Below are 21,781 nucleotides of genomic sequence, written 5' to 3'. Positions count from 1 at the left end.
GCGCCAGGCGTTGGGAGCGTCGCAGGCGGGGCCCAGCTTCTGGGAGAGTGGCCAGGCCGGCGCCTGAGGTCTATCGCCAGCTGACAAGCCGAAAGCAGGCGGCGGGACCGAAGGGTCAAGCCGATCCCGGTGACCACAAGGGGAAGATCTCAGCGAGGACCCCAACCTCAATCCTGGCCTGGCCTGACTCACCAGGAACCCAGCGCCGCGAGCCCGCTCAATCCCCGCGACTGCGGCAGCCGCTCCGGCTAACAACACTCCCACCCCCTGCAAGCCGGAAGTGCGAGGGTGAGACACCTCACTTCCGGCGGCGCGGGGCGTGGCGTGGACCGTACCAAGCGAGTCCTGCCGCCTCTCGTACCGCTCGCTACCTTGTGCCACAAACAGTAATTTTCCTGCGGGTTCTGGATTCTTGTTCTCGGAGAAGGACAGAGCAAGAGATGCAAACGGAGTTCGCAAACGAAATAGGGTGACAGACGAGGGTTGGATATCCCCTACTTATTAGTAGCGATGGTATGTTCTGTACCCCTGCGTGGACTCTACCCAACCCCGACTCCGGCTCCCAAAGCCGCTGGAAGGTGGAACCTTCTGTGGGCCGTGCCACCCGGAGGGGGTAGTGTGCAAAGGACAGGTTTTTACAGTAGGCCAAATGCATATAAAATGCCTTAGAGCTTCTTTCCAGGAACATTCACAACAGTGTGACACATAAGGGGTCCTCTGGGAGAAACAGAGGCAGAAAACAGAAATTTGTCTCCCCCATCACCAGCTCCTAAATTATGTGGGAGTAAATTGAATCCCGTGGCTGTCACTGATTGGTTGCGATAAAATTACACGGACCAATTAAAGAAAGAAAGGAAATTTAGTGGCCTATAGAAAGAGGAAAGCAAGTGAGTGGTTGCTAGGGGCGGTAGGCAGCGTTGCCTAGGATTAGTACTGCCCTAGCTGACTGAGAAGGAAAGCGCAGTTAGTTCATGGGCAGGTGATCTCTAACCAGCCCTGGGGAACGTTTGCCTGTGCTACTAAAGCGGGGAGCAATCAGGTCTGCCAGTGGCTGCGGAGAAGGCAGAGCTTTGATTCCTGCCAGTCTCGCCTTTTGTGCAGAGACTGATTGAACGCCTCATATTCGCACCCTTCTCTATTCTAGTTTTGCTGGTCTTGCCTTGTTCTGTCCTGGACCGCAGCCACGGCCCCACTGGTCCTGGGCTGCCTGCTATTTAATCCTGTGTCGCAGCCAACTCAGCCTTGTCATTAACCGAGCTAATTCACCTCCGTTTGTGCCTTGCGTTTTCCTTCCTCATCTAATTTAACCATCAACATCAAAGTTTATCAACTAGGTGGTGCTAATCCCATTTTAAACTTGGGAAAACGGGTTCAGAAGCTAATCAAGACCTGCTCAGTCCCCATTCTGTTGGCTTCAGCCATCATCCCCTCCACCTAGTGACTTTACCGGTACAGCTTGTAACCGGTTACTGAGTTGGCTCTACCATAAGGCTGTATCAACTAAACTGCTAATTTGCCCAGGTTGGGTTCAACTTTGAGACCCTCTTGCATCAGCCTCCCAGAATGCTGGGATTACAGGTGTGTGCCACCATTTTAGTGTACACTTTGCAATGGTAACTATCAGTTGTGATGGTGCACAACTGTAATGAGGCTGGGGTAGGAGGATTGAAAATTTGGTGTTGGCATGAACAATTCAGCAAGACCCTGACTAATAATAATAATAATAATAATAATAATAATAATAACAATAATAATAACATTATATAACAACTTTAAATGGTAATAATAATAAAAAGGGTTGGGTGGGGATGTCGCTCAGTGGTAGAGCACTTAACTAGCATTTGTGAGCCTGGTTCCATTCCCAATATCAAAAGTAACTGCTGGTAGCCTGAACCTGAGTCCTGGACAGCATGAGCTTTGCTACTAGCTGCACCCCCTGTTGGCTCCTGGGCTTGGTCAGATTGCCCGGCCATCCAATACAGCTGGCCAGAAGCATGGCTGGTGTCTATGCAGGCACCAGGGCCTGGGACTCATGGATCTCCATATCCCACTCCACAAGCTTCCATGGTGGCTGTGGGCGCTGGCATGAATGGGTGACATTTACAGTGAGAAGGAGATCATGTGAGACCTGCGCAACCACCTGGCCTCTCTTGTGGACAGAATGAGGAGCCTGGAGACTGCTAACCAAAGACCAAAGACAAAATCTGCAAACATCTGAGAGGGGGCCCCACAGCAGAGATTGTCGAAGAGCTGAGGGCTCGGATCTTTACAAATTCTGTAGACATAGGCCTGCATCACTACAGTCTGACAATACTTGTCTTGCAGATGACAGTTTTATAGTCAAGTATGAGATGGAGTTGGCCATGCACGATCTACGGAGAATGAGGAGGTCTGCAAGGTGACACCAATATCACTTGACTGCAGCTAGAGATGGAAAGTGAGGCTTTTAAGGAGGAGCTGCTGTTTCACAAAGAAGAACCACAAGGAGGAAGTCAAAGTCCTCCCAGCCCAGATGGCCAGCTCTGGTTGACCCTGACCGTAGATGCCCACAAATGTCAGGACCTCAGCAAGGTCATGATGGACATCTGTGATCCCTATGATGAGCTGGCTTGGAAGAACCTAAGGGAAGCCGTGCGTCGTGGTGCACGCCTGTAATCCCAGCACTCGGGAGGCTGAGGCAGGAGGATCACTGTGAGTTTGAGACCAGCCTGGGCTACATAGTGAGTTCCAGGTCAGTCTCAACTACACAGTGAGACCCTGTCTGAAAAAAACAAAAACCAACCAAACAAACAAACCCTAAGGGAGCTGGACAAGTACTGGACCCAGAAGATTGAGGAGAGCACCAAGGCCATCAGCTCAAAGTCTTCTGAAGTTGGAGTTGCAAAGAAGATGGGCACAGAGTTGAGCTGGGTTCCATGAGAAATCTGTGAGTCAGCTTGGAGAACAGCCTGAGGGAAGCAGCAGCCCACTGCCACATGCAGGTGGGACAGCTTCATGGGCTGCGCTGTACCTGAAATTGGAGCTGGCAGACCAGGGCTGAGCGCACAGTGTCAGGGTCGTAAGTAGGAGACCCTGCTGAACAGCAAGGTCAAACTAAATAAAGATGACTCAATTCATTAAGTATATTCCCTTTCCTTACAGAGAACCAACACAAGATTTTATCAGGTCCAGAGGGCTAACAAGCTCAGTATTTTTTTGGTGTGGGGTATTTTGAGACAGGATCTCACTATGTAGCTCAGGCTGGCCTTGAACTCACTATGTAGCCCAAGCTGGCCTAGAAGTTGTGATGATCCTCCTGCCTCAGCCTCCTGAGCCCCAAACTAAATCTAAAACTTTAATCTGAACCCAAAAGCTTTTCTTGCTTGTTTGCTTGTCTGAGACAAGTTCTTGCTATATAGCCCAGGCAGGCCTTGAGCTTGCAATACTTGTGTGTCAGCCTCCCAAGTTCTGGAATTGCAGGCTTGTACCAGCGCTCCTGGATAGACCAGAAAAGCTTTTCATGGAGTCTAAGAATTTATTTTTTGGGAATAAAATGTTCAAATGGGAAGGGGAGCAAGGGAGGAGGGAGGAGGAAGGGAAGGAAGGGACAAGAAAAAAAAAAGTGAAAATAGAAGGGAAAAGTGGAAGCAAAGCTTTCTTTGTACATGGGGAAGAGACGGGGCTTAAGGGAAGGGGGAATGGGAAAAGAGAGGTGGGGTGCATCACGTACAGGCGCAAATTCCCTATAACGAGTGTTATCACTATGCGTGCCTAAAATGTACCGATAAGGTTTTACTACTAAAAGGAAGAAAAGAATTTTAGCCAGGTGTGGTGGCGCACACCTGTAATCCCAGCCCTCAGGAGGCTGAGGCAGGAGGATTGCTGCAAGTTCAAGGCCAGCCTGGACTTCATAGCAAGACCCTGTCTCAAAAAATTTTTTAATGTACATATTTTTTTAAAAGAATAATGTACGTATTAGATCAAAGGTCTAGGACAATTCTAAAGAAATACCAGACAGATGACCCCTCCTCCATAGCAAATAAAATTGCGCTTATTACACATAAGTCAGTGTAATATGGTAGTATGGACCTATAACGAAATCAATGATGAAATATACATAGAGGGCTGGGGATTTGGCTCAGTGGCACCACACCTGCCTCTCAAGTGCAAGGACCTGAGTTCGATCTCTGGTACCAAAAAAATTAAATTAAAAAATAAAAAGCAAAACAGAATCAGAAGGTTGAAAACTGGTTCTTTGACTAACTAATAAAACAGATAAACTTCTAAAGTTGTTACAAAAATACAAAGAATAAAAAGGAAAATTAACACATAGAAGAGATTTAAAAAGAAGAAGCATGCATTTGTTTGTTTGCAATAAATGCCACGTGACAACTGGTTGTCCATATGGAAAATAACTGGACTATCCTACTTCATAACATACATGAAAATCAATTCTACAAGAGGTGATTTTACTTAAGTATAAAAAGGCAAATAAAGAATCTGAAGCCTCCAGAAGAAAATATAGGTGACAACAATAAAAACAAAACAAGAAAAAAAAAGAATATAGGGAAATATGTTAATGATCATGAGGTACTGCGGGATTTCTATAAAAAGACTTTGTTAGCTTTCCATCACAATTTAGTTTTAGTCAGGTTTCCATCACTGTGGCAAAACAAACCGAGAACAACTTAAAAGGAAAAAAGATTTATTTTGACTCATGGTTTTAGAGGTTTCAGTCCATGGCCACTTGGCCCTATTGCTTTTGGGTGTGTGGCCAGGTAGATCATCATGGCGGGAGTGCTCCGTGGGGGAGATGGTTCAGCTCTTGGCTGCTGGGAAGCAAAGAGAGGGAGAAGGAGGGGCTGGGATGCCACGGTCCCCCCAAGGCCTGCTTCCCAACGACCTCACTTCCTTCAGCCTCACTTCCTTCAGATTCACCTGCCTCCCAGTAACACTGGAGACTGGAAAGCAAACCTTGAACATGTGGAACTTTGAGGGATGTTAAAGATCCAAAACATAACAAAGACTCACACATCGACAGGTAAATAAATAAGTAAAGTGTGCTACAGAGTTTCCACTTACAATGGGATACTATTCAGCCGTTAAAAGGAAGGAAACTGACACGGTTCAGTGGAGATGGATCTTGAGGACAGTATGCTAAATGAAACAAGCCAATCAAAAAAAACAATTGGATAATTCCACTTCTATGGAGTAGTTAGTCAGAAATCATAGAACTAATAAAAAAATAAAGTTAAATGCACACACATACACACACACACACGCACACACACACACACAAAGAAATCGCCTGTAATCCCAGCACTCAGGAGGCTGAGGCAGGAGGTTCACCATGTGTTCAAGGCCAGTCTTGTCTACATAGTGAGTTCAAGGACAGCCTGAACTACATAACGAGATTCTGTCTGAAACACCCCTCACCCCAAAAAAGAAATCATAGAGACAGACAGTAGGATGTTGGTTGCCAGCAGGTATGGAGAGTTATTGTTTCATGGGTACAGAGTTTCTCTTTTACAAGATGAAAAGAGTTTTGGAGATGGACAGTGATGATGCTTTCACAACATTACAAATATTTAATGCACTGAACTACACAATTAAAATTGATCAAGCTAGAGTATTTTATGTGTATTCTACTACAATAAAAATAATTTAAAAAGACTTACAAAAAGTACAAACCCTAAAGGAATAAATGAATAAATTTGATTATGTTATATGTAAAATTTCTGTTCTTTTGGGTTTTTTTGGTACCAGGGATCGAATTTGGTTCCTTGCACTTGTGAGGCAGGTAGCAGAACCACTGAGCTAAATCCTTGGCCCATGTTTTGTTTTGTTTTGTGAGGCAGGGTCTCACTGTGTTGTCCAGGCTGGCCTTGAACAGTCTTTCTCTCACTCTCTCTCTCTCTCTCTCTCTCTCTCTCTCTCTCTCTCTCTCTCTCTCTCTCCTGGGATCAAACACAGGACACTGTGCTTGTGAGGCAGGTGTGGTGCCACTGAACAAAATCCCCAGCTCCAAGAACTCTCAGCAATCTGCCTCAGTCTTTGAAGTGCTGAGACTATAGGCATGCACCTCCACATCTGCCCTAAAATATCTATGGATTAAAAGATACCAGAAACAGTATTAACGTGGACATGAGGGGTCATATTAGGGCGAAGGAAATGTTCTAATACTGATTTATCTGTAGACGTGGGAAGAGGATCTGGGAAAGGAGGGAGACAGTAGAATAAGGAAAAGCGGAAGAGTGAAAAAGATCAGACTGGGTTACTGTGTGTAGATGTGTCAATCCACCAGGCTGAATGTAAAGTGATTTACAAGGATGGCTGTACAACTTGGTAAGTCTATTACAGTCCACAGATTGTACATTTGAAATGAGCAAATGATATGTAAAATATATCTCAATAAAGTTTTAAGAACAGAAGTATTTTAAGAACAGAAGAAAATATTTCATTAACAATGGAAAACATGTGAGAGCCTGGGAGAAGACTTGGAAGACTAAGGATTCTATCTAAACTATAAAAAGAAGTCATTCAAATCAGTAAGAAGTGGGCATGGCAGTGCACACCTGTAATCCCAGCACTCAGGAGGCTGAGGCAGGAGGATGCCATCGCCATGAGTTCAAGACCAGTCTGGGCTACATAGTGAGTTCAAGGTCAGCCTAAACTACATAGTAAGACTGTCTCAAAAAAAAAAAAAAAAAAAAACAGCTGGGGATTTAGCTCAGTGGCTCCACCCCTGCCTTGCAAGCACAGGACCTGGGTTTGATCCCTGATACCAAAAAAACCCAAACACAGCAACAACAACAACAAAATAAAACAAAATAAAAAACATGAACAAGAAAAGGCAAAACACCCACAAGAAAAATGGTCAAAGGTTACAGATAGCTGGAACCTTAAATGGCCAAATAATCTGTACAGATGTTTAACCTAAACGTCATCAGTGATTAGGGAAAAGAAAACTCAAACAAAAAAGAGAACTGAGTTTTCATTCACTGTATTCATAGGACATTAAAACAACATTTTTTTTCTTGCAGTTCAGGGGGATGGAATCTAGGACCCCTTGCATGCCAGGCAAGGGCGTTATCCTTAAACTACATGCCCAGGCTCAGGAAGCAAAAAATTCTCAACATCCCAACAAGATGAAGAGTTCAATTGTTCAATTGTGTGAAGCCTGGCATGGTGGCACATGTTTGTAAACCCAGCGGTGGGGAAGTGGAGGCAGGAGGGTTGCTGTGAGTGCAAGGCCAGTCCACAACAAACAAACAACCACAACAACAAAAAGAGTTCAAGAATGTGAAGCTAAATAGTTCCCATAGGGCTGGGGATTCAGCTCAGTGGTGCCACTGCCTGCCTCTCAAGTGCAAGGTTCCAACTTTGAGTCCGATCCCCGGTACAAAAAAAAAAAAGCAACCATAAAGGCAGGATGAAACAGGACTGATGTAGTTCTGCGGTGTTGTACCTGCTTGGCAAGTGAAAGGTCCTGAGTTCGATTCCCGCTACCAGAAAAAAAAAAGGCAGGGGAAAAGAAAGTGATTTGGCAACACTGAATAAAGCCAAATGTAGGCTTCTCTAGCTTTGTCATTTGTGATCTCCTCTCTTCATGCTATCATTTTCCACCTCTATCATATCACACAGCTTGTCCCTGAAAGGACAGATTCCTCCCTCTTTCCTGATCTTTGACACAAGACTTTGCGCGTCACACTCTGTACTCCACCTGGAGCACCCTTTCCTCATCCTGAGATCTGGCTCTGGCCATCACTGAAAAGCCCAGTTTAAATTGTCCCTTCCTTGAGGGCCTAAATTAGTACTCTACCACCTTCCTTAAAAACTCAGGGTTTCTGCTTTCTGAATGGCATTTTGATAGATACTGGATTGTGTCTGTGTCGTATTTTTTCCCCTTTTTAAGAACAACGTTGCATTATGTTCACTTGCATAAACTGTGATTTAACAACCGATTTAAATAAAACACTTGCTATACTTGAAAAAAAGATACAGCTCAGGGAACTTGCTTATGTCTATGTAATTTCAAGTATTAGACCGGAAATGCCATTAGGGCATTGACCTTGATCTTCAAATTTGTTTGTTTGTTTTTGTGTCAGGGATCAAACTCAGGACCTTGGGCTTGCGAGGCAGGCAGTGGAATCACTGAGCTAAATCCCAGCCCTTCAAATTTTTGAATTACTTTCTTCCTCTTGCATCTGAAATGACATAGCCTTGGTCCTCGTAGAACAAAGTGCACATACACGCCTGTAGTGTTTCGCTTAAGTCACATAGGTCTGTAGCTACACTGGCAGAAATTTGTGTCGACTGGAAACGCGAGAGGCTCTGGAGGCAGAACAGCTGGGCTTCTCCTCCTGCGTCTCAAGATCCACAATTTTCCCTCTGGCTAAGCTGTCAAATGTATGATAATTCAGAATCCAATGGTTAATACAACTCAAGGTATACGTCCACTTACAAAGTGCTTAATAAACAATTTTAAATAGGTACAAAGTGTGACTACCAGAAACAGACGGTGCTAACAGAATTTTATTCAAAGCTGAATGTGTGCACCGATTTCAATAACAGCCACACTCTCAGAGACGTCGCCCCGGTGCAGCGAAGGGACACACATGGGGTTGGGACGTGGAGGGAAACCTGCAGCCCCTACACGTGCACCCTTAGAAGGCACCGATGAGCTGTAATGTGATCACGCAATGGAATCTGGAAAAAAGAGATTCGGTGTGGAGAAATCTCAAACACAGAATTCTGGGGATGTAGCTCAGTGGGGCCGCCACCTGCCTCGCAAGTGCGAAGTCCTGAGTTTGATCTCCACTACCAAGAAAAACAAAAACAACAACCATAATGCTGACCGAAATAAACTGCAGAGGAATGTGTAGGATTTTTCGTATGGTACAGGTACTCCAGTAAAAGCACCAACAGCACCAGCGCAGGATGGGAGAGTGGTGTGCGGAGGTGGTCAGAGAGCTACCCTGAGGATTCAGCTGGATTTATATTTTATTTCCTAAGATGAGTGGTGGGCGTATAAGTTTGTCTGATTTTTCTAGTCAGAAATATGACTTTAAGTAAGAAGAATGAGATACATCTATATATCCTGTTGTATGCAGATGATGTCTTTTTAGTTTAAAAGTAGTCAGTTCCAGAACAACGTATCAAGCCTGATGTCAGCCATGTAAAGAAAAATAAACTTTGTGTGTGCATGTGTGTGTTCATGGCACACACGTGTCTGTGCCTATACAAAAGGAAGTGTTAACAGTGACCTCTACAGGCAAAAGAGAATTAGGTGAGACGTGTGGTAAAGGGACACTTTGCCCCGATGGTTTAAAACTTTATGAAAGCAGCTGGGCAGGCGTGGTGGTGCATGCCTGTAATCCCAGCACTGGGGAGGCTGAGGCAGGAGGATCGCTGTGTTTCAGACCAACCTGGACCACATAGTGAGTTCCAGGGCAGTCTCAACTACATAGTGAGACCCTGTCTCAAAACAAACAAAACAACAACATCAAAAAACATATGAAAGAGTATACTGTGTTTTGTTTGGTTTTGGTTTTGGGTTTGGTTTTTTTGAGACAGGGTCTTGCTATGTATTCCAGATAGGCCTTGAACTCGTGGCCATCCTCCAGCCTCACCCTCCCGAGTACTGGGATTAGAGGTGTGCACCAACATGTCCATCTTGTTCGTCTATTTGTTGTATAATCATTATAAAATTATTTTACTTATTTATTATAAAATATTCTTAAAATTTCAATGCATTAGTGCTGGGAATTGTAACTCAGTGGTGCAGCACTGCTTGGCAAGCTAGAGTCCGGCTCTGAGTTTGATTCTCAGTACCAAAAAAAATAAAAGGAACAATTCACTCAAACTTGGAGCTGAGCATGATGGTGTAAGCCTGTAATACCAGCTTCAGAAAGGTGAAACAGGAAGATTGCCATGAATTTGAGCTACATAACAAGACCCTGTCTCAAAAAATTTTTTTCAGTGAATTAAAATAATGTAGCTGGGGATTTAGCTCAGTGGTTCCACTGTCTGCCTCACAAGCGCAAGGACCCAAGTTTGATCCCTGGTACAAAAGAGAAAAGAAAAAGAAAAAAATGCAGTTGGATGTGGTGGTACATGCCAGCCCTCTCAGCTACTTGGGAGGCTGAGGCAGGAGGATTGCAAATTTGAGGCATCTGGGCAACTTATGAAGATGCTATCATTAAAATAAAATAGACAGAGCTTCATAACTGCTAAACTACACAAAACTTCTATGCTGGATTCTGAAGTCCCCTGGGCCTTCTCCTTATCCTCTTTGAGGGAGGCTATTACTAGTTCCTCCCACTGGAAACCCTTGTTGGTTACATTCATAGCAATCCTGCTGACTTTATAATTTGGCCCATGTGTTTTTTTTTTGTTTGTTTGTTTTTTTGGTACTGGGGATCCAACTCAGGACCTTGCACTTGCGAAGCAGGCAGAGCAACCACTGAGCTAAATCCCCAGCTTGGCCCATATATTCTTAACCGTTTCTTTGGTTTTGTCTCCTCCAGACTCCAAGCTTTAAGCCTACCCAAGATGACAATGCCTGACACCTATCCAGGACCTTTACGTAGACCCTCTGTAGAGTAACTGAATGCTGATCACAATAACTACCCTCTTCAGCTGGAAGTAGCCAGAACAGTCTTTGCCCTTTGCCCCCTCATGGCAGTTAGGGGTACTTCTTCAGAGGGAGGAATATTGTAGATGTTAGATTTCCCTTGCCTTAAGATGGCTGCCACATGGAATAGCAGCCTCCATGTTAAAATATGGCTTCTCCCAACAAAGGACAGCTGCTTCTTCAAATGTGCCTCTTCTCCGCCAGAAGAGTAACCTGACACTTGCTACCTCCTAGCAGCTAGTGATGTCACAACCCCTCCTAGCGATGTCACAAGCTCCCCCAATCCCTAGCCACTACATCACTCAACCCCATCCTGCTCCCATAAAAGAAGCTCCCTGTTCTGTCATGTTGTTTTCTCTCCTTTGTTCCAAGACAGCCTGGCAGATCCTCCCCACAGTAAAGACTTATTATGGTCCTGGTCTGGTCCTGGTTTTTGGCTTTTTTTTTTTTTTTTAAATCTAAGAATAGATAGGTAAGTTAGATAGATATCTTGTAAGCAGTCAGACCGGGCTGGCCCTTGAGAAGCCAACATGGAGGACAATCAAGACACATCCACTGAAGGCCAACATTACAAAAGTAGAAGAAACTACTACACCCTGTTCTTCCCCTGGGGAAGAATAGCAGTGACTGATATTCTAAATACACCTGGATGGGGGCCAAGGTTTTAACCCAGCCTTGACAGGAAATATCCCTGACCCACCCTTACTGAAAATCCTTGTATGCTTGCTACATGACTTGCTCCCCCATTTGACCCCATTTAATCAATATTACCCGGGTAACTGCACTTCTAATCTTATTGGTTGATCATGGTTTCGCTCCACCTCATGACCACCTTGTAAATTTTCACTCGGTCTTACAGTTTTGTCTCACTTTGTACCCGCCTCACCACATGGCTTTGCTGTATAAAACATCTTTGAAAAGTGGGGTGGGTGGGCAACCCACTTTCTGGTTCCCCTTTTGTCTCTCTTAGACAGAAGCTTTCTTTCTCCCAATAAATTTTCCTGCCCACCCCCAAAGAAAGAACTTGAGCTCATCACACCTGAGTTCAATACCTAGTACTGCAAAACAAGTATATATGTTATCACCCAGCAAATATAGTACAGGTATAGGAATCCATCCTGATAGATTATAATTTTTATTTTTATTTTTTGGTACCAGAGATCGAACTCAAGACCTTGAGTTTACGAGCCAGGCACAGTGCCACTGTGCTAAATTCCCAGCATCTTGATAGATTATAAATGGTCATGAGTTCTTTATCACTTCTCCCTAACAAGGTAGGGTTTATTTCTCTACCTTCTCAACTCTGCTCTTGGTTTATGACTTACTTTGAACCAACAATGGTAGAAGTGACTCTGTGCACCCGGGAGTGGTGGCGTATGCCTGTAATCCTAGCACTCAGGAAGCCGAGGCAAGAGGATCACTGAGTTCAAGACCAGCCTGGGCTACATAGTGAGTTCCAGGTCAGTCTCAACTACATAGTGAGACCCTGTCTCAAAAAACAAAAAAACAAACAAAGAAATGACACTGTGCTAATTCCTTGGACAAGAACTATCAACTTCTGTTTCCTTCTTTTGGAATCTGGCCGCCATGCTGGGTGGAAGCCCAAGCAGTCACATGGGGAGGATCACTGCTTCAGCCAATGCCAGCCCTGGGTGTTCGCCATCTTGGAAGCAGATCCTCCAGCCCTAGACAAGATGCTCCAGATAAAGCCACACGGGGGAGAACGCTTTCCCCACATAGCCTTACCAAATTGGAAAATGGTAAGGAAGAAATGATTGTTACTGGAATGATCTGTGTTTGGGGGTTATTTATCTCACAGCAATTGTTTGATTTGTCTCCCTGTTCCCAACCCCAAGACCAGGGATGCTACAGAATCGGGGCGTGTGGAGGAAGCAAATAAACAACTGATTGGAAGAGGAGACGAGCGGATGGCTGTGTGGGTGATAAACGAATTGTCACGCGTCTCACAGTTCCGGGTGGTGGGTTCTGGCAGGGTCCGGGACCCAGAGGCCAGGAGCTTCACAGAGGAGAAGAGACTACTCTGCTAGAATTGTTGCCAGTAATTTCCTGCGCAGAGTCCCTGCCTTATCTACTTTAGTGGCAGCGTCACCGGCAGAGCGTGTTCGGCTGTTCGAGTGAGACAACGACCACAATCAAAGCACCCAGAAGCTGCCCTGAAGGAGACCAGCTTGAACTCATGCTGGGCAGGCTGTAATATTATGAATTGGCTTAGAAATTGGCTATTCATTAAACTGGGAGTCAATCCAAGGCCTGTGTGTGTGTGTGTGACTTGCCCGGGAGCCGTTGGTGGGCACACGGGAGCAGAATTCCCTGTGCCAACGGTCACAGTTGAGACTTCAGTGACTGATAAGACTGCGATGACTCCCATGGCAAAATGACACACTCCAGCCGAGGATTTATGACTTGGGCAGCTCCTCTCCCAGATCAAACGCTAGCCAAGATAACACCAGTGGCTTGCTAACTATGACCTGTCCTTGGAAAAAATGCAATCATGCCTTCCCTTTTACAAAGCCTGGCTCAATAGTGCCTCAGTCCTGCTGTTCCCTACGTCTGCATTTATGCCCCCTGTTATGTTGTGTAATCAATAAATACTGACAAGCCCGAGGCACATGATCTTAGCCGGGAAGAGCTTAAATCAAATCCTAGCTCCCCAAGTAATATACAATCATCTTTCTTTCTTTCAGTACTAGGGATTGAACGTGGGACCTTGTACCTGCGAGGCAGGTGGTGGAACCACTGAGCTAAATCCCGGCCCTGTTCTTTATTCTTTCTATATTATTCTTTCATCCTCTGCTGTACTCTCAGTCAGGTGGTTGAGCATCCCGGGATATTTCTCCAGTAACAAGAGCCACACTGGACCTGCCGGACCTGCCTTCAGGAGGGTTGCCTGGGAGATGCCACCTGTCTCCTACCAGCTTACTCAGTTCCAACTTTAAGTTCTATGATTAAAGCTGTGCAGGAACATCCAGAAGTGGTGTTTACCACTCCAGCCTGTAGGCAGCTGGCAGAAGCTGGAACAGATGTGGAGTGACCAGCTTCTGCCCACAGCTCTGACTCAGGCCTTCCTAACTGGGCAACAGGATTTCTGCGTGGATTTCTTCCAGCCTCCTCCCCTATCCCCTGTCATGAACTTTATGCGGTGGTCAAACCCAATTTACCCTCCATTCCCAAACTCCACTCAGCCTAGCAAGCTTTACTCCAGCTTTTCCCCCAAGACCACAGTAGTACACTTTTCCCTTTCTGGTCTGCTAGAAAACCCTCAGTGTTTACCCAAAGCCATTTCCAGCATCAGCTACCAACCTGAGCGAGGCCTGGTGCTCTCAACACTTATGGCATTTAACCAGGTACAAACCCAGCCCTTGACCATATGTTGTGATTACTTCTGCGTCAGTGAGCTCTGCCATGGAAGGGCTGGAGCCAGGCAAATATTTATTGCTCAAAGAGAGCATAAGGAAATGATCCTGAGTCACACGGCCCAGACATTGCACGACACCTCCAACAAGGGCCTGTGGCAAGCTACTCCCCTTCCTGGAGCAAGGACCGGGTGACTTAGTCACTCCATTCTGGGCAAAGGCAGGGGACAGTCCGCTCAAGTACCTTGCAGGATGCCTCCCTGGATGCCTTCAGAGGGCAGAGCAGGGACAGGAAGCTGATGTACCTCCCCTCTGCAGGGGACACCAGTCAGTGAGGCCTAGCTGCACATCCGTGGAAGGAAGTAGATTACAGGGTGGGCTGAGTACAGATCCAGATTCAGCAGGTGCCACCTGAGCCCAGCAAAAGTGCCAGGGTGTGTGGGATGGGACAAGTAGCTGGTCCCCAGCCAAAAAAACGCACATGTGCAGGGCCTGTTACATGTCAGGCGAGGGTGCTAGGTTCACATGGGGTGAACAAAAAGACACCTTCTAGGACTGGGGATTTAGCTCAGTGGCACCATTCAAATACAAGGCCCTGAGTTTGATCCCTGGTACCAAAACAAAACAAAACACCTTCTAGCCAGATGTAGTTGCACAGGCTGGTAATCCCAGCATTATGGGAAGCTGAGGCAGGAAGATTCAAGTTCCACTTGGGCAAATGTCTGAAAATAAAAAGTAAAAAAAGGCTGAGGACATAACTTAGTAAAGAGGCCCTTGGTTCAATCTCCAGTACCACAAAAATGTAAAAAGAAGACGAAGAAGAAAAAAAAAAAGAAAACAGCAAAAGCAAAATAAAACTAAAACCTTCTTCCCTCAGGAGGCTTCTTGCCTGTGCAGGAAATTTGGATCCACTGCTCCTTGCACTTGGCTCCAGCCCCACCCATCTTTCATTAGAATGCTGTCTCCTTTTCCCACTCACTCCTTTTCTCATCCAGCAAACATTAAGGAAATCTCCAGAGGAGCAAAGCATGTGGTTTAAAAACACACGAGCATGCTGGGCATGGTGGCGCACACCTGTAATCCCAGCATTTGGGAGGCTGAGGCAGGAGGATCCCTGTGAGTTCAAGATCAGCCTGGGCTATGTAGTGAGTTCCAGGTCAGTCTCAACTACATAGTGAGACCCTGTCTCAAAAAATAAAAAAACAAAACAAAACAAAAGAACAGATGAGACACCACAAAAATAGGATTTTAAGACTCTTTCTTACTTTCCAACACAATCCCTCGATAACTGATTAACTGAAAATTCCTCAAAATCTAAACATATATTGCAAGTGGTGAGCAGCAGAGAAAGAACATCTCCAAGATTTGTTGTCCTGACACTTGTATATAGTGTCACGAGGAGGAGAAGAAGGACAGAAGTGGGTTCCCATGACCCAGGAAGGAGATGAAGAGAGAGAACTGAAGTCCATTGGGAGAGTGAAGAGAGAGACTTCAACAAATAGGAAGGAGATGACAAGCAGCACCCTCTCCCAGAGCCTGGACACTGTGGGGCCGGCAGGTCAAAACTGCAGACTCCAGTTTGTAGTTGGTGACTACTGGTGACCCCAGAGGCCTCCACAGAGAAACACATCAGTGGAAAGGAAGAGTGGACACAGTGGACTGCAGTGGCTGGTGAGTTGTTTGGGTTCAGATGTCACCCAGGAGAGAGTGATTGGCCGTTACGGAGAGAGCCAATGGAGCTTGGAACTCAGAACAGCTATGGCTGACTCCATCTAGTGGCTCCTGGTGTCTCAGCGTGGGTGCTGAGTTCAAGTCAGCAAAAGGCTAGGGAGCAGAGTTGCAGTTGGCAGGAGGCACGGGCTGTTACAGGCTCAAAAGACTTGGTTCCAGCCTCATAGCCAGAAACCAGCCTGAACTTCAGTGGAACTAAAGGTAAAGCTATGGCTGGCTTGATGGGATTAATCAATTCAGCTTTGTACTCTGTCTGCCCAGGTTGTCCACCAGTGACACCAGAGAAAAGCCCTGAATTTGACCCCCCCATCACCCCCCCCATTTTTTTCCCTTTTTTCCTCTTTTCTGGTTCCTTTTTTTTTTTTTTTTTTCCTTGAACACGGTTTCTGGTTTGTTATTGTTGTTCAGTTTTTCTCTCCCTCCCTCTCCCCCTCCCCCTCCTCCTCCTCCTCTCCTTCTTTCTTCTTTTTTGGCACCGGGGATCAAATTCAGGACCTTATGCTGGCCAGGCAGGCACTGTGCCACTGAGCTACATGCCCAGCCCTTGTTTTTTTGTTTGTTTGTTTCTTTCCTTTTGTCTCCATCCTTCCCTCCTGTCTTCTTCGCCAGTTTCCCAAAGTCTGTATACTCTTTTTTGGTCCTCCAGCCCTGCTTCTAATATATTCCTCTTTATTTCTCTTTCTCCCTTAATCCCTCTTTCCCCATTAACCCCTCTTAAATATTCTCCCCTAAAGGTAAAATCACCATTTTCTGATTCATTTTAGATTTTGTTATATAACCATAAATCTAGTTCATATGGTTAAAGGTGGCAAATTAATAGTTATTACAGTTTGTCATTTTGTAGGCTGTATTTGATGCTATTGTTATTGCTGATTGTACTATTTTACCCAAGGTGACATAATTGTGCTAATCTGTTGTTCTGCCTGGTATATCAAAACTGAGATTGCTTAAGGATCTTTAAAAAATCAAACTATAGAAAGTGCCAAAGAACTGGAGGCTGGGCCAAGTAGGCAGAAATTTCTCATCTCCAATAAATTAAAGAGGCAGGATCTTTCACCAAACTGAAAAACCAAAAGCCATCTACACCTGGAAGAAACCTTGGAGAAGTAGTCATCTCTTAAGAGTTCAGAATACCAGCATTACATCATAAGCAATTTATAAGCATCAACCCAGGAATTAAATTTAAAAAAAAAGAAAATGAGAATACACCTAAACAAAATGTACTCACCCACCTCAGACTTTCAGCTCACCAAAGGCAAACCCAGGGGACAATGAGGTAGAAAAATCCAAAAACCACCCACCTGGACTCTCTGAAGTGGTAACAGAAGAAGTAACAAAGCAGATGAAGGAAGTGCTAGAAAAACATAAAAGCAGAAATAATTTCTGAGATAATTACAGGGATGGTGACTGGAATGAAAGACATGCTTAGTGACTCTAGAGCAGATACAGATAATAAAAATAAATAAAATAGAGGAGCTCAGGAAAATGGTGGAAACCATGAACACCCAGCAAGAAATGAAAATCTTGAAGTCCTTCATGGGAAAGAAATGGAATCCATGAAACAGATTCAAATAGATAGCTGGGAGATTAAAGACTCCATTGAAAGTTACCCACAGAATGAGCCAATGTGAGGACAGAATATCAGATATAGAAGACAGAATTATTGTTAGTGTCATGGAAAGAAAGATTTCTTGGGCTGGGGATTTAGCTCAGTGGTTCTGCCACCTGCCTTGCAACCACAACATTCCAAGTTCTATCCCTGGTACAAAAAAGAAAAAAAGAAATGAAGAAAGATTTCTTAAAAATAGAGAGGGACAGCTGGGCATGGTAATGGTGCATGCCTGTAATCAGAGCACTCAGGAGGCTGAGGCAGGAGAATCACTGTGAATTTGAGAATAGCCTGAGCTACATAGTGAGTTCAAGGCCAGCCTGAACTAATAGCAAGACCCTGTCTCAAAACACTAAAAATAAATAACTAAATAACTAAATAAAAAATACCCAGAGACCAAGAGCAATCAATCTAGCAGCAGCTATATGATGCAAAGAAGAATAATGTAAGATTGATTGGCATCAATGAAAAAGCAAGAGATACTGCAAATGACATTTTTAAAAAACCTGTTCACACAAGTAATGGTAGAAAACTTCCCAAACAGAGAAAAAAGAATTTGACATACAGATAAGTGAGGCATATAGAACTCCAATTAGCCATGATAAAAAACAAAACAAAACAAAAAATTCTAAAAGCATAGAATAGTTGAGATTGCAAAAGTTCAATACAAGAACAGAATATTAAAAGCTGTTAGAGAAAATAAACAAATTGGTGGGTATCTTTAAGAAACAAATCACCTATAAAGGAAAGACCATTGGAATCACAGCAGACCTCTCAACACAACCCTAAAGTCAAGGAGAGCTTGGAATGGAGTATTTCAAGCCCTAAAGGAAAATAATCTCCAACACAAAACTGTCTTTCAAAATTGATGGAAAAGTGGGCTGGGGATTTAGCTCAGTGGCACTGCACCTGCCTCACAAGTGCAAGGTCCTGAGTTTGACCCCAGTACTGGAAAAAAAAAATTGTTGGAGAAGTAAGATACTTCCATGACAAAGAAAACCTGAAGAAATTCATGAGCACTAAACCAGCACTCTGATATGCTCTGAAGGATATTCTAGAAAGAAATAAGAAGTATTACAACTCCATGAACCCCAACAGAATGAATCCACTAAGAAAGGCAAGAAATTAAACAAAAAAGGAAAGAAGGAACCCAACAACAGCTAAATAACATGACAGGGATAAGTCAATATATATCAGGTATAACCATCAATATTAATGGTCTTCAAAAGGAACAGACTGGCAGAATGGATCAAGAAGCAATATCTAATAATATGCTGCATACAAGAAACACATTTTTTTTTAGACAAGGCTCTCATTATGTAGTTGAAACTGACCTGGAACTCACTATGTAGCCCAGGATGGTCTGATGGAACTCACAGTGATCTTCCTACCTCAGCCTGCTGAGTGCTGGGATTACAGCCATGTGCCACCATGCCCAGCCCAAGAAACACATTTAATTAAAAAATAAATTCAAGGACTGAGGATTTAGCTCAGTGGCATCATACCTGCCTTGTAGCGCAAGATCCTGAGTTTGATCCCCACTAGCAAAAAAAAAAAAAAAAAAATTGGGGGCCAGGGATTGAACTCAGTGGTGCCACTGCCTGCCTTGCAAACACAAGTTCCTGCGTTCAATTTCTAGTTTGCAAACACATGGTCCTGAGTTCAATTCCCAGTACAAAAAAAAAAAAAGAAAGAAAGAAAGAAAAGAAAAGAAATCCATAGACTGAAAGTCAATACTCCATACAACAGGAAACCAGAAAAAAGCTGGGGTAACTCTTCTGTTAGCAAATAAAGTGGATTTCAAGCCAAGACTGATTAAGAGCAATAAAGAAGGTCACTACATCCTTGTAAAGGGAACAATCCAAGAGATAACAATCATAAATATATATGCACCAAATAGCAGCACACACAACAAATATGAATGGACATGAAAAATCAAATAAGCACTAATACAATTGTAATGGGGAACCTCAATATCCCACTGTCACAAATAGATGGATGAACTAGATAAAAAATCAATAATGAATATTAGAACTGAACCAAACTTTTGAACAAATGGACTTAGTACAGGTCTACTGAGTGTTCCACTCCGCAACATCAGAATACACATTCTTCTCAGCTGTACATGGAACATTCTCCAGAATAGACCACATACTAGCTCACAGAACATGCTCATAGTAAATGCAAATGAACTGAATTATCTCATGCATATTATCTGACTGCAATGACATTGGAAATCAATGGCAAAGGAAACCACAAGAACTTCATAAACACATCAAAATTAAATAATATCCTCCTGAACACCAATGGGTCAAAGGTGAAATTAAAGAAGAAATTAGACAGTTTCTACAATTAAATGATAATGCCAATACAATATACTAGAACTTATGGGACAATGAAAGCAGTCCTATGAGGGAAATTTACAGTGGTAAATTCTCATATCAGAAAAATGAAGTGGGTTCAAATAAACAACTTTATGTTGAATTTTCAAGCTTCGAGAAAAATGAGCAAATCAAGCCCAAAGCTCATATGAGTGTGGAAATTATAAAAATCAGAGCAGGAATTAATGCAATGGAGACTAAAAAAATACAAAGAAACAGTGACAAGTTGGCTCTTTGAAAAATTAAATAAAACTGACAAACTCTTAGCCAAATTTATCAAAAAAAAAAAAAGGAAAGAAAGACTCAAATCCATGTAACTAGGAATGGGAAAAGGTGAAATCATAAAGATCCTGAAGAAATACAAAACATCATCAATACCTACTTCAAAAACCTATATTCTCTTTTTTTCTTTTCTTTTTTATTTTTCCCCAGTACAGAGGATTGAACTCAGGACCTTGCACCTATGAGGCAGGCATGGCACCACTGAGCTAAATCCCTGCCTCAAGAACCTGTATTCTTTTTTTTTTTGTACTGGGGATCAAACTCAGAACCTTGTATTTGAAAGGCAGGTGACAGAACCACTGAGATAAATCCCTGGCTCAAGAACCTATATTCTTATAAGATGGAAAACAGAAGAAATGGATAGATTCCTAGATACATATGAATTACCAAAATTGAGTCAAAAAGATATAAAAATTCTAAATAAACCATTATCAGCCAAATGAAATTGAAGGTGTAATTTAAAACCTAACAACAAAGAAAAGCCTAGTGCCTGATGGATTCACTGCTGAATTCTGTAAGAAATTTAGAGAAGACATAATACCACTATTTTGGAAATTCTTAGTGAAGTTTATTTATTTATTTATACTGCAGATCATGGTATCATCTAAACAATATACAAACACAAGTACGTAGACATTAAATATACACAGGCACGCCAACACATATAAAACAAAGGCTTAAATTTATCATTTACTAGATTCTAAAAAGTTACACTGTATTAGTCAGTATTTACTAGAGAAACCAACAGAACACAAGATATATAGATATCTGTAAGAATTTATAAGATTAGCTTACAATAGCCACCCACAGGGTCGGATGATGAGGAGTACAGAGGGTCTCTCCACACACTGGAGACTGAAGGATTCAGTCAAAGTTCTGGAGCTCACCGGGCGTGGTGGCGCACCCCTGTAATCCCAGCACTTGAGAGGCTGAGGCAGGAGGATCGCTGTGAGTTCGAGACCAGCCTGGGGTACATAGTGAGCCCAGGTCAGACTCAACTACATAGTGAGACCCTGTCTCAAAAAAAAAAAAAAAAAGTTCTGGAGCTTACTGTAGTGTCCTGTGGGGGTCTCTATCAAGAGGCTGAAGGGTCTGTACTGGAAGGCAAAGACTGGAGCTCCTCCAAAGGAACAGAAGAACTTCGTGAAATTTAAAGGGAAGCAATACTCCCAAATTCATTCCTGGAAGCAAGCATTGCCCTGATATCAAAATCAGAGGATAATCTAACCAAAAACAAACTACAGGCCAATTTCTCTAATGAACACAGATGTAAAAATCCTTAATAAGATACTGGTGAACAGCAAATCATCAAGAAGGCCATACAGCATGACCTAGCAGATTTCATCCCAGGAAAGCAGGCTGGTTCAACATATGCAAATCAATAAATGTAATACACTATATTAACAGAGGCAAGGACAAAAACCATGATTGGGCTGGGGATTTAGCTCAGCCGTTCTGCTGCCTGCCTTGCAAGCACAAGGACTGGAGTTCGATCCCCGGTACCAATAAATAAATAAATAAACCAAAACCATATGATACTCTCAATAGATGCAGAAAGAGCATTTGGCAAGGTCCAACACCAATTTATGATACAAATCCTACAGAAAATTGGAATAGATGGTCTTTATCTCTACCTGATCAAAGCCATCAATGACAAACCAACAGCCAACATTGTACTAAATGGATAAAACCTGTGGAAATCAGAACTAAAACTAGAGGTTCTAGTCGACCCAGTTATTCCTCTTCTTGCCATCTTCCTGAAAGAATTAAAAGCAGCATTCCATGGCAA

At 43.5% G+C, this 21,781-nt stretch overlaps 1 protein-coding gene and 1 pseudogene across 3 annotated transcripts in view; one reads left to right on the top strand and one right to left on the bottom strand.

The window, feature by feature from the left end:
- The window catches only part of Syvn1 (synoviolin 1), a 6,396-nt gene extending 6,113 nt beyond the window's left edge, over window positions 1-283 (bottom strand). For 2 of the 3 annotated variants that reach the window (XM_010636000.2, XM_019209299.2), the window contains exon 1: window positions 9-283. The gene's annotated coding sequence lies outside the window, so the exon portion shown is untranslated. The remainder of the gene's footprint in view (window positions 1-8) is intronic. The other variant, XM_010636001.2, reaches the window with a different exon arrangement.
- Window positions 284-1,994: 1,711 nt separating this feature from the next.
- LOC117283541 lies at window positions 1,995-3,185 on the top strand (annotated as a pseudogene).
- The last annotated feature ends 18,596 nt before the right edge of the window (window positions 3,186-21,781 follow it).

Source organism: Fukomys damarensis, unplaced genomic scaffold (genome assembly GCF_012274545.1).
Source record: "Fukomys damarensis isolate Sample0158 unplaced genomic scaffold, DMR_v1.0_HiC HiC_scaffold_27, whole genome shotgun sequence".
NCBI classification, from domain to species: domain Eukaryota; kingdom Metazoa; phylum Chordata; class Mammalia; order Rodentia; family Bathyergidae; genus Fukomys; species Fukomys damarensis.
The sequence above is the reverse complement of the archived record's forward strand: the minus strand, read 5'-3'. Positions and strand labels throughout refer to the sequence as shown.